At 38.2% G+C, this 17,110-nt stretch overlaps 1 protein-coding gene across 1 annotated transcript in view; it reads right to left on the bottom strand.

The window, feature by feature from the left end:
- Positions 1-17,110, bottom strand: part of LOC103904015 (regulator of G-protein signaling 13) — a 32,233-nt gene that overhangs the window by 4,685 nt on the left and 10,438 nt on the right.

A 17,110-nucleotide genomic window follows, 5' to 3' on the forward strand; every position in this document is an offset into this window, starting at 1 on the left:
CTTTCCCTCGTCCACTAGGCGGGTCACCTGGTCATAGAAGGAGATCTATCACTTATTCCTCCTGAGGGTATTCCTAGGCAGGGGAAGGAAAGGTGGGCTGCCTGTCAGCAGGGTGGCCTTTTGCTGCTCAGGCCCATGAGCTGAGTGGAGGCAGCTGTGTTGGTGGGGCCTGTTGCACTGGGGAAAGTAGACAAAAGTTTCCACAGCAGAGTTTTTCCTGAGGTACCAATGTTGGTGGAGAGTGGGGTGTAATTTTACATCGTTACTCCTGTATTGTTTTACATTTTATTGCAGAAGCTTCCCTTTTGTTTGCCTGCTGTCACCTTCTGGTTCCTTTCTTTGGTAAAAGCTTCTCTGTTTGAGCAAGGCTTTTGTATCTCACCAGGTAATAAGCACCTCTCTCCTGTAATCCAGGCTTCAGGGGAGGCAAAAAAAAAAAATGCCCCACAGAAAACCTAAGAGATTACATGGAAGGTCTTCTGAAGACACCACTGAATAGATGTTTGTGATAGAGGTAGTTCTCTAAACATGTTGTGCTCTTTCCAAGTATACCAGGAGGAAGTATGCCTCATTGGCTGGGGACATTCATGGTTCTATTGAAAGATGGAAGAATGACTAAACAGAACACTTTATTTAAACAAACAAAAAGGAAAAAAGAAAAAAAAAATTACCTCTGGCTCCTGGGTACCAGAAGCAATACTGTTTGCTTTGATCCTTTATTTGCACAGTAGGTAGTCATTTTAATCTCTCTGATTCCAATTATAGTGGCAAGTACATGTTGCCCATTTCACTTCTGTTGTTGGGTTTTCTGTTCCAAGTATTGTAGTCCATGTAGGATTGCCTGGAAATGCTAAGTTTGTTCTTGAGGTAAATTCATTGCTGTCGCTTTTGAGTAGGGTTTTGGCCCATATCTGATTGAAGAGAGAACAGCACAGTGGTGTGCTGTGCATGATGAGGAAATAACTAGGGCAACCTTTACATCTCATCTAAGCCTCTGGCAGAGGATTCTTGTACTTCAGCATGCCCGTCTGTTTCTTTAAACTTGCACACTTAAGCACAAGGATGGAGTTTTTTTCAATTACACCTCTAATCTGATCTGTGCTGTTGGATCACTTTCTAAATGAGCATGATAAATCTATGTAGTAATGGTGCTCTTTTTTTCCCCACTTATGGCATCACTTTCCCTTTATTTTCATGGAAAGACTTAACAGCATAAGGGAGTTGAAGCTGAACATACAGCCATTCAGCAGATCCATACGATAAGTAATGGAACATTTTACTTATGGCAAATATCACTTGGAGATATGTGGCAGTTAGAGATGTAGCTGATGAACTTCAGCTTTCTTGTCTCTCCTTCCCTTCTTGGTCTCTAACCTTGCTAATAAGCTTATAAAAACAAGCATAGTAAGTTTGGTTTCCTGTCTTATTCTAATTCTCTTGCATAAACATATCCACAAACTAAAGGCAAAATTCCTATGGATGTTTTAGTTGCATACTTGCATTCTTTTCAGAAATGAAAGGTTTTTCTCAGCTGAACACTTCAGTTGCCCTGGCTACAAGCATTCTGTGTTCTAATGTTTTCTCCTTACCAGAACTTCTCAGTAGCTTTCTATGGAGGAAGAAAATAACAATTCCATTAGTCTTACCATTGATTTTTATCAAAACTGAAATCTGAGTTGCTGCTGGCAAAGATTTCTCAGCTTTGTGGTGAAATTCTTTTCCAAAGTTGAGAGAAAAACACCTTTAAAACACATTGCCTGGACGCTCAGGTGGGGTATGGGAGACCTGGCGCTCAAACCCAATGTCCTCCATTTGTTTTCAGAGGTCTATCTAAAGCAGCAGACTGCTGGCTGGCCATGGCTGGCTGTATAACTCTCTTCTGCTCAACTTTGTGTAAATGAATTTAACAGGAGCATTTTCTTCCATACAGCAGCTGAAGGTGCTGATCAAATGATTATTTCAACCAGGTTTTGGCAGGATGTGGAAACTCACTGTGGCATAACCTAAAGCTGTCTGTGTAGGGATTTAGGACATCTACTTCTGGCTTTGAATGAGGCACAGCATGGGCTGGTAGCTAGTTATCTCATGTGGTATGGCTCCTGAAAACACAAATGGGCACCCAAAACTGATGGGTGTCATTCCTAGACTGCACTCAGCCTCAGTTAACACTGGTTAAGTCTTCACTAACACTTTCTTAATGAAACTTTTGGCTATTCGTAATTGCACCTTGTGAGATCACCTGGAGAGTTTGTGCTCTACAGGAGAAATCTTTCTGACACTGACGCTGTGATTGCAGAGTTCACCTCTGTCAGCAAGCATGGATGAAATGGGCGATGTTTCCATCAGCCTGTGGGTGAGCCCTGGAAATCATGCAGCTAAAACTAAGCACAGTAAGAGCCTCAGCCGCTGCCAGTGTCCTGAGCAATGTGTATTTTATATGATTTTGAAAATGCTGATTTTGGAGACTACAGACGAACTCTGCTTCGTAAATCCTATCTTGTTTGGCTGTTGCTAATACTACTGGATCTGTGTCGGGCTAGGTCTGGGTCTTGGATTATTTCCTGATAGGCCATAGCTTTGGAGCTAGTGTATTCTAACAAATGAACTGAAACATCTGCTTTGTAATAGTCACACTTTCTTTCTTAGATTGCTGAGCCAGCACTATGCAATTTTAATTTATTGTGAGGATATACTACCATTTAGTGCTTTGTTAATTTGCCAAGTGTTAGGTGGCTGAGTTTTTCAGCAGTATTAGCACATGGAACTCTGCTTTTCTTGGTTTTTTTTTTTCCTTTTAACTTATTATTCCATGTCACCAGCACACTGAGTCACGTGATACACTAAAGTTATTTGGTAATATTCCTGGAACACTGTATAAAACAGTTTATTCTCAGAAGTTACAAACTAACACTGACATATTCTTACTCAGCAGATCTATTCCTCTTACTCATTAAAACTTATTCCAGTTGACACCAGCAGCAGCACACTTTTTGCTGCTTTTTGTACCTGGTAAATTTTTTGGTCAAATGTGTAACTTCCCAAATCTGTGGTACCAGAACATCTCTCAGAAGATGCTATCAAGCACCCCTGGACAGCTCTATGTGGAAAAATTGCTCTCTTCAGACATCTGCATGAGGAAAGGAAGCTTTGACAGTGCAGCAAAGTTTAATCTTCTTCCCCTAAAACTGCAGTGGTTGTGCACACATATAGAGGCAAGGATGATAGAAATGGAAGATGAGATTTCCATGATTGTGGATGCATAGTACATTAGAAGAAAAACTATACATTTTAAACATTAAAAAAAAGGCCACCATATTTACTGACACAAATCCTGGCAATGGGTAGAGAGATTCATAATGAGTACTCTTAATTTTACAAAGCTGATATTGGCTAGTTTTGTATTCTGTCCCCACTTCCTGTGAACAACGTGAGATTATGCAAAAAGTTATGGAGGGGGAATCTCTTGGATGAAAATTGTCTGGTGGCAACAACTGTTGCCAAAACAAAACCCTGTGTTTTCTATACCCTTTAAAGAGATGTTTAAATGCCTCTCTCTAAATCATAACCAGAAAATTGTGGTGGTGGAAGGTATTTTTTTGCGATTGGCTAGTTCTAAGCTTGTGTGCTTTACAGAAGACATGTAACCTTTGGAAAGGAACGGATCACTTCTGAAAACCCCTCCAAGACTGCCAGCGGTAAAGAAATGTGCTTCCTGGCTTCTCGCCAAGCATCAGGGTTGCATCTGTCCTTTTAGAGTATGCTTTGTTTATGCTAAGGAGACTGTGTACTGTTTTATGTGCTGTCTCTTCTAACTGGAGTAAGAGAAGTGGCCTTTGAAGGATAATTAATTGGATTTTCCTTCCTTTTTTTTTTGTTTGCTACTGAACCTAACCTTTAAGTGTAGAGACCTGCTGGCTTTGGTCTGTAGAACTAGACCTTCACTCCATTTCATCAAGGCAACAAGTTTTAAAGTTTTAGTATCTATTGATATTGAATTAAGGGCTCAGTGTGTAGTTAATGTTCCAAAATACATAGGCATCATATGCTTGTATAGAAGTTTGGAACAGTAAACAAACTTGTAAAAGTTGCTGAACTTCTGTACACAGTATATAATCAGCTGATAGCAAAATTTGAAGTCTAACTTGCAGGCCATTTAAATTCCAATTTGTATTTGTGTAAAATTCCATCAGTATGCTAGACACAACACTACTCACTCTTATTTAGCTTATTTTAGTTCATGTTTGAACTTAAAAAGGTTTTTCCCTTCTTTACGCTTATATCTCAGTACTAATTCATTTATGAGTAATAGCTGGCAAGTTTCCAGAATTTGGAAGTCTCTGAAGAAACCTTATACAGAGCCGCATTGTTTACGGTAGCGGGAAGGCAGAAATAAGCTGCACCTCTGATAGTAGCAGCTTTCTAGGGAATTACTAAAAGGGAACAAAAGTGACACATCTCAATGAATATTTATTAATGTGCTAGAACAACATGAGCTGCTTGATTGGCTACTGTGTGTTCTGCAACATGCACGTACCCATTAGAGTTTCAGTAATGTCAGCTATTAGCTATGTCACCTTCCTCTTGTCAAACAAACCAACCGCAATCTTCACAAAGTAGAGGTAAATATGAATTTCACTGTAAACAGGTTGGTCAGACTGCTTTATATGGACTAAACTGTGACAAGACCAAGGACAAGTGTAGCTTTTGTCAGTCGTTCAGTTTAATTTGGAACAAGGCAAAAAAAGCAGCTTTAAGTTATTTTTAGGAGTCCCTTATCAATAATGGGAAAGAATCCCTGTAAGGAAGTTGTTGAGGTTTAACAAATTTTAGTCTTTTAATGTGAGTCTATGAATGGAAGATAGGAAAGTCTAAGAATTAGTCTTAGATGATTGAAGAGTATCTCCAAGCTTTTTTTGGCTTGGTTTGTTAACTGAGCCCTGCGCAATCCTGACACTTCAATTAAAAGCAGAGACATCAAATACATCTAGAATATTTAAAGTCTTCTGCCTCAGATTTTCTAGCCTCTGCTGAGATAGCCTGTATATAAGGAAATGAAAATCTGTTTCTACACAGAACGTGGCTAAGGTGAGTAACCGTAACAGAAGCTCCTTGTTGCTGTTCTGCATGGGGGCTCGGTCCTCCCAGGGTGGACCTATGTCAGATCATTTCAGAGTCCAGCTGTTGCTGAAGAGATGAGCTCCTGAGCCCAGCAGCTGGCTGAATAGCAGAGTACATGGGTGCACAAACCATCAGCAAAGACATGGAGCTTGTGCCTCTAGCATCAGAATTTCAACTCTTTTCAGAGTTAATTCTCAGAAGGGCTAGAAAAGGCTGGGTATGGTTTATCTTCTCTTTACATGAGAAGGACAAGAAGCAGTAGTGCCAAATTAGACCTACTTCTGCTATAGGCTCATAGAAGGAGTCTGCCTTGTCTCTTACTTGTAAGTTTAGCTGTATATCAATTTCCTTCACCTTCAAATTCTGACAGAGTTGTATGTGGGGCAGAATATTATGTAGTTGTAACAAAAGGCAGAAAAATCCCCATGCTTCTCTTGCTTAACATAAATATTTGTGGTCACTGTATAATATATATGTATATATATTGGGCATATTATAAATCAGTCTTTCTAACAATTCAGTCTTTCTAACAATGCCTATCAGCTTTTAACTCTTGAAGATTGACAGTTAATACTCTATTATCTAATCAGAAGTAGCACCATTTTAGCATGTTGAGGCCTTCTTATGTGCTACATACTTGTATCAGTAAATAAAGCCCCATTGTTCTTGAAAACTGGATGGCCGGAATAAGAGGTGTCTCTTGAAATTTAAACATGGCCACTATATGAAATATTAGATTTGTCTCTAAGGGGGAAAAATAACTTAAGAAAATGCAAAAAATGTGACTAGTCTTGTTAAGAATCTAGAGGGGCATGCACAGCAAGTAACCAATATAAAGTATACTTGAATTAACTGGACTATTCAGGACTTTTTATGAAGCCAGATGCTTCTAATGGTGGGGAGGAGAAAAACCTAAACAGAAAACAAAAACCTCCCCCTGAGTCCTCAAGAATGTACTGGTGAGGGGAGAAGCTGATGTAATAAGAACTTGAAAGGTAAAGGAAGTGTGTGGCCTTGTTGGGTTTTTGGTTTATTGTTGTGTTTTTTTTTTTTCTTCTCCACAGACAGTAGTTATTATACATTCCCATTCTGGACACTGTCATCTACAGTTCTAAGAGTGCTTTGACATCACCTGTCATTAGATAGAATTGTTTTGTTACTTTAGTGTGTTATATTACTAGCAGGCTAATATAATCTGCATTGAATAGGAAAAAAGGGTTACAGCAGCAGGTTGTGCAGATGTGGTATGGTTGTAAAGATAACGTTATGCTTGAAGTAAAACTTCTCCCATGGAAGATGGGACTAACCACAGAAACTAATTACAATTCCCTAATTTAGTTCTTAAGGAAGTTAGACCTGCATATTTTTAAATGTGATCTTTAACAAAGAATGAGAGGGGAACAAGAAAATTGAGTAGAAACAAGTACAGAAACAAATAACAGTTCAAGAAACAAATAACCATTCATCTAAGCTAACTACATCTTTTTTATACACCAAAAAGGCTAGGATTTTTGTTAATGTTGCTGGTGAGTTTACTAATTTTTGGAGTCCAGTTGGTTTTTTGTGTGTGTGAGATTAGCCACATGTTCCCTGGAAACTGTTGTGACAAATGTAGTACCGCTTTAAGCAGTGTTGGGAAATTACTTTCTTGCTGGGAGCTGATGAGGCCTTTCAGATGTCTTTGGGGGCTTTCAAACTGATGCTTGACAGTAGTGTTACTTTTAAAAGCATGAACTAGAAATGGAGGGAAGCATAAGACCTATGGCTACGTGACAGAAATCATGGGCTGTATCCAGTTGCTGGCTTTCCCTTCTCTCTGGGCAGTTTTGGCTGAACAGCAATGCTAACTGGAAGGGATGGTTCCAACTGAACTTTAATATTAAAGTGACTGAGTGATATAACTGGTCTTTTTGCATGTTGAAATCAATGCAGCTTTGGGGACGCTGGAAAGGAGATGTGTAAAAGGGTATAACTTGCATGTTTCCTGATCTTTTCCCTAAATACTGTTCTGTTTGTGAAGCTACCTTTGAAATCTCACTTCTGTACCACAAAGAAATACTTCTTTTGCTATCCCCATGGATGTCCAGGTGCAACTTGTTGTTAATCCCCTTTCCTGATCAGTATGGGTCAGGACCAGTGCAGGACTGATACAGGAATAAAATACAATGTACTTTAAATTATTTCATATGAAAATTGTTCACCTTGTGCCTTTGCTTTTAAAGCACTGTTTTGCGTTTCTCTTGTTCTTTTTTGATTGATGGTGTAGGTATAGGGACATCCCCTCTTGTGACACTGTAGTTCTTCTTTCTTCACTTATCTGAGAATCTGTTCTGGGATTAATTCTGCATTGGATAATGTGGTCGCATCTGCCATTTCATTTGTCATGCTGCAGTAAAGCAGCGTACATCTTGTGCTTTTAGCTTCAGTGAGCTTTATCACTCAAATTGTCACAGACTTTAATCATTTGTAGATGTAAATTCTTTTCAAATCTTTCACTTCACATTAAAAAGAAGGTTAATAGTAAGCAGCTGAATTTAAATGACAAACCTAATGATGCAATTGTTTCCTGATAGAGCTCTTTAGACAAGAAGTAACAATTTGTTTCCTGAATGTCTTTGAGGACCATGTTTTCTTTATCATATAAGACAAGACCCTGCTATGCCTGTCCAGGCAGGTCTGCTCTGTATATGTATCAACAGAGCTGTTTGGCCAAGAAAAAAAAGAGGAGTGGAGCTCCAAACAAAAAAAAAAAAATAGCAACAGTGGAAAACTGACCAAAAGCCATTTTAATTCATTGAGAACCAAAGGAGCGTTGAGTTTCTATACTGGTATTTCCCATGGGATCCAAATTGTCCCCTTTAAAACACTGGTCATACATACTTTTTTCATTGCTTCAGTAATATTATACATCTGGGCTAAATATGATCAGTCTTAGATCTTGCTGTTCCAATGTACGCTGGTGCATTTGCATGAATGGACTGTGCACAAGTTGGGAGGGAGAAGAAAGCTTCCAATCTCCTCCACATGTGGTAGACTTTAAATTGTTTGTGAGGGTTTTAGAAAGTTTTGTGTTAGACTAAATGGGAAGCCAGAGTCTTTTTATAGCTTTGTTTCTCTTCTTTCTTAGCTCTTGTTATTTCTGGTCTTGCAGGAGTGGTGTCCTAATTAAAACATTCTGCCTTCTGAAGCCTGTTGGTCACATGTTAATTGTATTTTTAAATTTAAAAAATGGAATGAGAAAAGTCTGTTGGAAACTTTAATTTTCTGATTTATATGTTTAGATTTGACTGGTGCAGTTTGCTTCTCTAAATGCCTCTGTATACCTAAATGATTAAGACTGATTTTTGGTTTTTTAAGTTGTACATATATTAGAAAATAGAAAAATACAAGATGTAATTTAAGATGGCTTGATGTGGTAATGCAGATATTCTGGGTTTAGTTTGAAATTTTAGAGGAATTTATCTTAATAAACAGCTGAGTTGTATTCATATTGTCTCTTAATTTTTAACCTTATCCCTTTGAATACTTAACAAGTACCATTAACAACATGCTAATAGCACCTAAAGCACTCCTGTAACTGATAGATTACAAGAAGTACAACACTGTGGTTAGGTTGCCTTTTTTTGCAGGGGCAACACTTATCTGGTGGTTGTACTGGGTAAAGAAGGTGCCCCGGTCTGTTGTGGTTTTCTATTCCAAGTCCTGAAAATCCATCTGCCTTGTGAGGCAAGGCCTGTGCCAATGGGGATGGATCAAGCTGTCCTGCAGCCTCCTCCTGGGATATTGTGAGGGACTCTCTCAAGTCCTTGTTACAGCTGGGAGTGGGTTTTCTAATGGTGTGGGCCCTGGCCAAAGAGGAAGGTGGAGGGGAAGAGGTCAGGTTGGGGGTGAGCTGGCCTTCTTCCAGACTTCTTTCAGCTGTTTGTTTTATTTGGGGCAATATTTCTCCAGGAAACCTGGTATGCCCCTATGTCTTAAGTTTCTTACCTGCTGGCTTTTCAGCTCTTTGTTACTCCTTCAGGAGTTTTCTAAAGCAGCATGCACTAATCATAGAATGATGCATTAGATGCATGCATTAGTGCATGCATTTCTCCAGGAAACCTGGTATGCCCCTATGTCTTAAGTTTCTTACCTGCTGGCTTTTCAGCTCTTTGTTACTCCTTCAGGAGTTTTCTAAAGCAGCATGCACTAATGCTCTGGGGCTTTCCATGAGGACTACCAGCATTAACATAATGTAAATATATGACAGTGTAGTCCTCTCTGTCCAGAAATCCTTCCAAATTACATCATTGCTAATGCCTAACTGCCTCAGAGTCATGAGATGTGCTTTTATCAAACCAGTTTCTCAGCAATGGTTATAAACTTGTGCTAGTGGGGTCAGATAGTTCTTGGCACTGGAGCTGGTCTTTCTTCTGCTGATGTGAAGTGCACGCAGAGTAGATTAACACCTTTCTGCAAATGCTGTAGATGTATTCCAGTTAGCTGACTTCACTTGTAAACCGTTAGATGCTGGGTAGAAAAGCTATTTTTATAGCCAAAATGGCTGGCAGTCCCAGTGCAGATACAGAAATTAGAAGAATTCTTTCAAAAGCTGTGGAAAAATAACTGTCTGGATTTAGACTATTAACTTCATGTACCACTGCACAATAATTGGTAAATCTGGACTAAGTTGCTAGAGGCAAAATGATTAGCATGTTCTATTAGCTTTCACCTGTTAGGTAATTTGTTTGCTAGATTTCATCTTTACTATTTGATCTCACTTCTGATCATGCTGAAAAAAGCTCCCTGAAGTTTTTGTAATACTATACCTTAAGAAATTTATTAAAGAAGCAGAGCTAGACAGACCATAACTATCTCAGCAACTGTTCTGATTTTCACAGCAACTTCTATTACTTTAACTGATACTAGAGGTGGATTTTGCCCACTCTTTAATACTTAGCAATGTAAAACTATCTGGTTTGAAACGTCAGTGAACTGTTCATCCAGTGTGCTACAATTTTGAAACATCAGTGAACTGTTCATCCAGTGTGCTACAATTGCAAAGACAATACAAGCTTATCCTCTGAGCAATTTTATCCTATTTTAGCACTAATCATGTTGCTAGAAGTAATTGCCATGCTGATGTAGCAGCAATAAAAGTTTAACTAGAGTCGCCTCACTGTAATTTGTTTTGTGGAACTGTTACTGTGTTTGCATTCTGGAATTGCGTTTGATAACATGGTATTCATCTCGGTCTTCTAATTAATCCCTGTAAGTAGACCTCTGGGTCAATCAACAGGCCTGCTCAACTCCTTCAGAGCAGCAGAGAGCTGCCATAAGCAAACTAAGCTTTACCTTGCCATGGTTTGAGTGGGACTGTAGGAAACCTGTCTGTGAACAGCATTTCAGCTTTGTGTACTGACATATTAGTAGTGCTTTGGGGCATGTTCTCTGGCCTGATTATGGAGACAGACTGTGGTGGTGCTGGAGACCATGCTGGAAGGCTCAATGTATATAGAGTGGAGAGAGTTCTTTAAAGTAGCATCAAGGTTACTCCTGAGAGAGTATGAACTTGTCCAAAAGGGCTGTAAGTGATAGATGTTAATCTAGAACCAATACAATTTACAGGACTTAAGTCTTGAGTTATTTAAAACAAACAAACAACAAACCCTTTAAAATATCCTAAAAATATGTGTGTTAAATATGCTTTTAAAAAAAATAAATCAATTTTGAATGTAAAGAGAAATGGGAGGCAGATAGAAAGGGAAGGAATTTGGAGAGCTACTGAGATTAAAGATACAAAGAAGAATGTGTTCTAGAAAACAAGAGCAGGGTGACCACCAACAAACTGTTGCAAAAATACAGCTAAAACAGTAGTGAGAGATTGATAACAATAATGAGGAGTAAACAAGTAATTTTTGTATTTGTATCTGAACTGAATGAGATTACAAATATTAGTTATAAAGTCCTCTTTCATTATTATAAGATTATTTCAGCAGCAGACAAAATTATGAGTGAAGGAACAACATGGGCAATGATTCACAGGCTAGAAGTTTCTAGATATTTCTTCCTTTTGCATTTTTTTAATTAATTGTGGACTTCTTGAATTATAAAACTAAAAACTAAGTATGTCTTCATTGGTAGGGACTAATAAATAGAAAATATTGATGGTTCCTACTGTTGAGAAATGATGTAATCTGCCACGGTACCGAATGACTCATTAGTATCTGACCGGATCATGTGTTGTGAATGGTAAATCTTTATAATTGCAAATGTCTGAAAACTGCTTTTAGAATGTTGACTGGAAAGTTCTTTCCCTGTGTATTTATTCAAGTAAAGTTACAGTCCTGTACTCTTTTTCTCTAAGCAAAGGCAAAGCGGATCATGGCATGGTAGAAAGGAAATAACTCCATGAAATAGAGTATCTAAGATTTTTTTTTTTCTGAAGAAATGGTTGTTATTTATTCACCTGTTGTTATTGAGGTAATTACTGGAATCACTGTTTGCAGACAAGGAGTGTGGGAGAAAAAACTATTTGCCTTGGCTGGTGCTGTATGTAGCAACAGGCCTAGTGATGGATATTCTGGGAAACTTTTGACTTATCAATCTGCAACTAGTGAGATAGGCAAGCCAGGACACAAAGCAGAGGTAACAATTTAAATCTGTCATTAGACGAATGCCATGTTCCTTTGGGACTTGGCAAATACAGTGACAATTTGTCATTTCTGATTATTGGCATGTAAGATATTTACAAAATGCAATCTTTCAGCTATGGCTTCACATTACACCTTAGGCCTTGATACCAGCCTAGCAGAGCACACACTTACCACCGTTACAATGCTTCTGCTCTTTGCAGCTGGACAGGAAGGCAATGCTCATATAAAGCCTTTGATGTGACTTTTAGGTTTTGGCTCACTGACTTGTTTCCCACTAAGAAGTACAGGCTATGGATCTATGGGGTCCTGTAAAAATGACTTTACAGGGGGATGGGGTTGCGGAAGAGGAACGGCAGCCCTGTCTCCTGCCCTCATGCTGTAAAGCCTCAGCTTTTTCCCCTTATCCTCAGATCTGTGCACCTGATGCAGAAATCCAGAGGGGATGTGGCATTGTGGAGCTAGGGTTGTGAAGGAGATCTGTAGCCCATCAGTGGGGGTTTGCTATGGTTAAAACTCCACGCTTGCATAAACTTCTCAGGGTAGACCTACCTTGTTTCCCATTTTGTGAGGTGCATGTCCTTGCAGTAAGGAGCTGCTCTTAGTCCCTGGATAGTTGCATTGTACTTTGACTTGAGCAAAATCTCAGGTACAGGATACAAAGATTTCTGTATAAACATGGTCATCTTGAGATAATTGTGATAGCAATTTTGGAGGGAAAATAAAGTCATAGACAAAACAGCTTTTCAGTAAATAGTTTAAGATGCCGGGGTGGGTAAAAAAAGCTAGCAAATGTGAAACCTTTAGCTAATATAGTTAAGAAAGCAGGCTTGATTCAGATGTGTAAACACAGACATCTAGTCCTACTGAGATGCTCTAAGATACTTGTGGCCTCCATTTGCCACTGCAGCAGGGAATGGGAAGTATGTCCACCTACCCGCGCCAGATCTACCAGCCCCAGGGGAAGTCTCAGCCCAGGGGCACTACATACTATAAAGTGTTTATGCAACTGAGTCAAGACAGAATGTATATGTACTCAATGCTGGCCATTTGCAGTATACTTCAAGATGTCTCACTTCATGTCACTGTTTCTATAAGGGTATGCAGACACATTAAAATCAGTGGAAAGACACTGCCTGGAATCCATAATATGATGCTATCGTGCTCTTACTAATTTACGTTCCTGCCTAAAGTACCAATTGCACAATTTGGCTGCAGTGGCTGATATCTTGCTGCCAGTGTGATGAGAATTCATAGTTCTTAGAATCTGCACACCTATGGTGTATAATGTCTAAAAGAGTGCTTGGCTACATGATTTGCTTCCCCAATATGTAATTTGCTCCTCTTGTGTTTTTTATCTTTCTATGTTGTTGCACCTGTTTGTTTTTTTTTCTTTTCATCTAAAGAAAAAAGTTAGAATCCTTTGTGTATTATAATCAGGCCATGAAATGGGGCAGCTATTTTAAATTTGCATTTTTATTTTTTTTATTTTTCTAAAATTTTTTAGAGTTTGAAATTTAAGATTTTGAAATCAAAACACCTCAAAGCTGTACGGTTACTGTGTTACTGACAACTTATTAAATGGGTAATTCTACCAAGAGGGGTTACTGCCATTGTGAAGCTTTGCTGTAGGAGACTGTAGGCAAGCCTGTGTTAGGATGCAGTTTTTGCCCTGAAAAGCTCTGTAGCCACGTAATCCAGCTAATTGACATGTGCAGTAGAACGTTCTTTTTGGAAGACTTCTTCCATTGCGCTCTTTCCCCTGTGTTTAGCGAACATTAGACCAAACATCAGTTTCTGAAGGGACCTATGATTGTGACAGTGCTGTATATTTGGCAATGCTTGGAAATGCTACAGTCATTTCCCTTTCCTCTGAGGTTGTATGTTCCTAAACATCCCCATCTGCACTGTAATTAGTGATAAACATCTCTGCTCATAATATTTGTTCAAATCAGTTGTCTATAGTACCAGGTTCTGGATATTACTTCATTACTATGCTTGGAGTGAGACTAACTATAGTTTATTTCTTGGGATTTAAAAGCAGAAATATCTAGAGTTAATATGGAAATGCAAAATAATTGAGAGAACTTGAGAGAAAAGCCTCCTGACAACTTATTCTCTGAAGGGTTTTGATCATACAATGGAGAGACATTATATATTCTCATTTACCACCCATCTGTACAGAAAAATTAGGCTATTCTTACAGTTTTGTTTTGACTAATTATAAGTAGATTTTTTTACTTTGTTTTTTAGACCTGATATGCAATCTGCATTTGTTATTCTACACTTATCACCTAGACACCAAGAGTGGATTTAAAACTCATGAAAACAGCAGTATAACAATAGAGTATGAATTTCATCACTTTTATCAAGAAAGTAGGCCAACACAGCTCATATTTACAAAGTGAAAATGATCTAATTGTCAGCTCTTTTTAAAACAAACTGACCAAACAAAAAAAACCAAACCAGACCATCTGTCCAGTATGTTTTGGGTTTTCTAGGGAGCCTCAATAGGTCAACAGTTTCCAAGGTTGGATACAGTTAAGTGATATAGTGGTTTTATTTAATCTATATTTTATCTTGCCAGATTTAATGTGTTTGAAGAATTGCCATTGTTTTTGATTTTTTAATTTTTTTTCTATTCTTCTTAAGTAAATGAGGGAAAAATGAGAGAGAATTCTGCCAATTTAGCTATTTTAAAGTTTTTTATCTTTCTTAACAGTAGCTTTGAATGATTAATGTGAGCAAATGCCTTTTAGTATTGTCTGCCAGTGGAAAGTATACTTGAGCTCATTCAAGTGCTGTTAATGAAAATGTTAAAAGCAGTGATTTGTTATTGCTGCTGCCATTAGTTACTGTTTTATGAATCATGTGTCCTGATGAAATACACTGTTGTTGTCATGCATCTGGTAACACAAAAGAAAAATCAAGCAAGAGAAAGATCTCTACCAGTTAACAATAAATCTGTTTTGGGAAAAGGAAAAGGACAGGACCCTCTCTTCTAGTTTAAAAAAAAAAAGCTTTTAGTTATTAACTTCATATTTCCTTCTAGAAATAAGCCCTCCAGCCATAAGGGTTGCTAGACTCATGACCTGTTAGCAGAATAAATGCTAAACATCTCATGCCATAAAAATGTGTTTGTGAGTCCCTCTATGATTTCTCTGAGCATTCTTTGGCTGATCTTTTTTTCCTCCTTCTGGATAATCCCCTTTCTGCAGGGAGAAAGGTTCCGTCTATCAACACACTACCTGACCAGCCTTTTTGTGTAACCCCTTCAGAAGACTGCATGCTAAGCCTGTTCTGGATACGGAGAGGTATTATCCTTGGTCATTACAAGCCTATTCCACTCAGAGACCAATATCTACCTCTTCTGAATTTCTAATCCTAACAGAAATGGGGATGGCTTTTCACAGTGTAGTCCCTTGTTTGTTTTTTCCTCTGCTTAGGCCGGTTTATGTCACAGATCTACTTCCCTGCAGGAATTGCTTTTTAATAGTTCCTACAGTTTTTCTTTGCCGTGAGGCTGTGGCATCTGCAGGGTCGATCAAGCCAAAGTCCAACACACTGTACACACATCAGAAGCTAACAGCAGCAAAAGCTATACTATCCCCAACTGGATTTCCTATGGAGTCCTTGCTTGTCGAGAGTGGTTTTACAAGCTGAATATTTGCACATTTGTATGATAATCTTTTTACATGGGGCCAGTGCAAAAGGAAAGGATTATCCCCTATACTAACAATTTCTTTTCTTACAACACTGAAGTTACCTTAAAGCTTTCTGTACTAGTGTAGATTATGCTCAAACTTGCTTTGTATTCTGCTTTAGACATGTACATAAATTCTAGCTTGAGAATTTCATAAAAATGGACAAAAAGAATTTGTGGAGCCTTAGATAACTGATGATAAGTTACAACATGATCACTTATATAACATACCGTAGTTCATGTGTCTGCATTAGAGCATACATATACAATTTACCAATATAACTTCATATTATACATTTGGTAGCTGTTGATAAACATACTTATCTGTCATCAGTAAATCACTGTCCCTCTTCCCAAATGTAACCTATATTGTGCACCACAATAATACCACTGCTCAGAGGCCCTAAACAATGATTTTTTTTTTTCAGGAGAGATTGAGACTCTACCTTAAAATATATTCACATATAATAACTTATTACACTGGCAAGAGGAACATCTTAAAAGAACAACTATAGTTTCTCCTCACTACAAGATAGATGCCACAAAAGTGAAACCCAGTTGTTTGTTCACTGTCTGCACTGACCTGTGTTTTCATGCTTGCCTTGTAAGGAAAAGGCTTAGACATTCACATTGAAAAAATAAGGGAGGTTCTCAGTGAGAACAAAAACTTACTGTAGTTAAGTAAGCGGCACAATGAAGTGCTGTGAGCCTCCAGTAGAAAGACTAGGCTTTCCCAACAGAGGTGAGACAATGATTTATTACACTGTCACAAAAATTGCCTTTTTAAACTAGGCAGCCAAGTTACAGCTTAAAGTAAACTGTTAAAAAGCATGAACTGGCAACATGATTGAAGTAACCTCAGTCAAATAAATGTATCCAACTGAATTAATGCTTCACTTCTGTGAAATCATCCCAGGGATCAGTGTGATGCTATCGGGGTGTATAGGGCTGCTGTCAGAATGACTTGTTCTTTGTATTCCTTGGAATAATGCAGCTTGAGAGGATGCTAGAAAGGTCCCTGATTTCCTACGGTTTTTAGTGTCTATGCTGAAGTCCATTAAAAGAATTAAGAGATTCTGGTTTTAATGAGATTTGAGAAGTCAGATTGGTTTTTGAATGTAAACCAGAGTACTTCAATACTTGATCAATGAATCGGCAAGTTGTCTTTTACAGTTCATGCATGAGAGAGACCTGTTTGTGTTACAGTATGATGTTCAAATGTCAGGTCTGCTTGTTTCTAATTATTAGGGTGCCTGAAGGGAAAGCAATATATTTGTGTCCATACCCAGAAAAAAAGACAAAATACTAATGAGTTTTTTATCACCGGAGCAAAATTCAGGACACACTGGTAGTATTATAGCATACTGTAGACCAAGTACCTTTATAGCATAGGTTGTACATCATAATTCAGCATAAAATCGACTCTACACCATATGAATGCTACACTTCATAGCTTAAGATTAAGCAAACAGCTGTACTTCATAATATATCTTTTACTTTGAAAGAATATAGGAATAAAGCAACAACCAAAAAAACCTGCATTGCTGCATTTATTTTCTTCTTCTGTTATGTATAGCCAAATAAACATTTATTTCCTAGCAGCAAAACTATTTTATTTCAGATCTCTCAAAACAAGAGTACTGAAAAATATGTTATT

Source organism: Aptenodytes forsteri, unplaced genomic scaffold (genome assembly GCF_000699145.1).
Source record: "Aptenodytes forsteri isolate BGI_AS27 unplaced genomic scaffold, ASM69914v1 Scaffold104, whole genome shotgun sequence".
Taxonomy (NCBI): Eukaryota; Metazoa; Chordata; class Aves; order Sphenisciformes; family Spheniscidae; genus Aptenodytes; species Aptenodytes forsteri.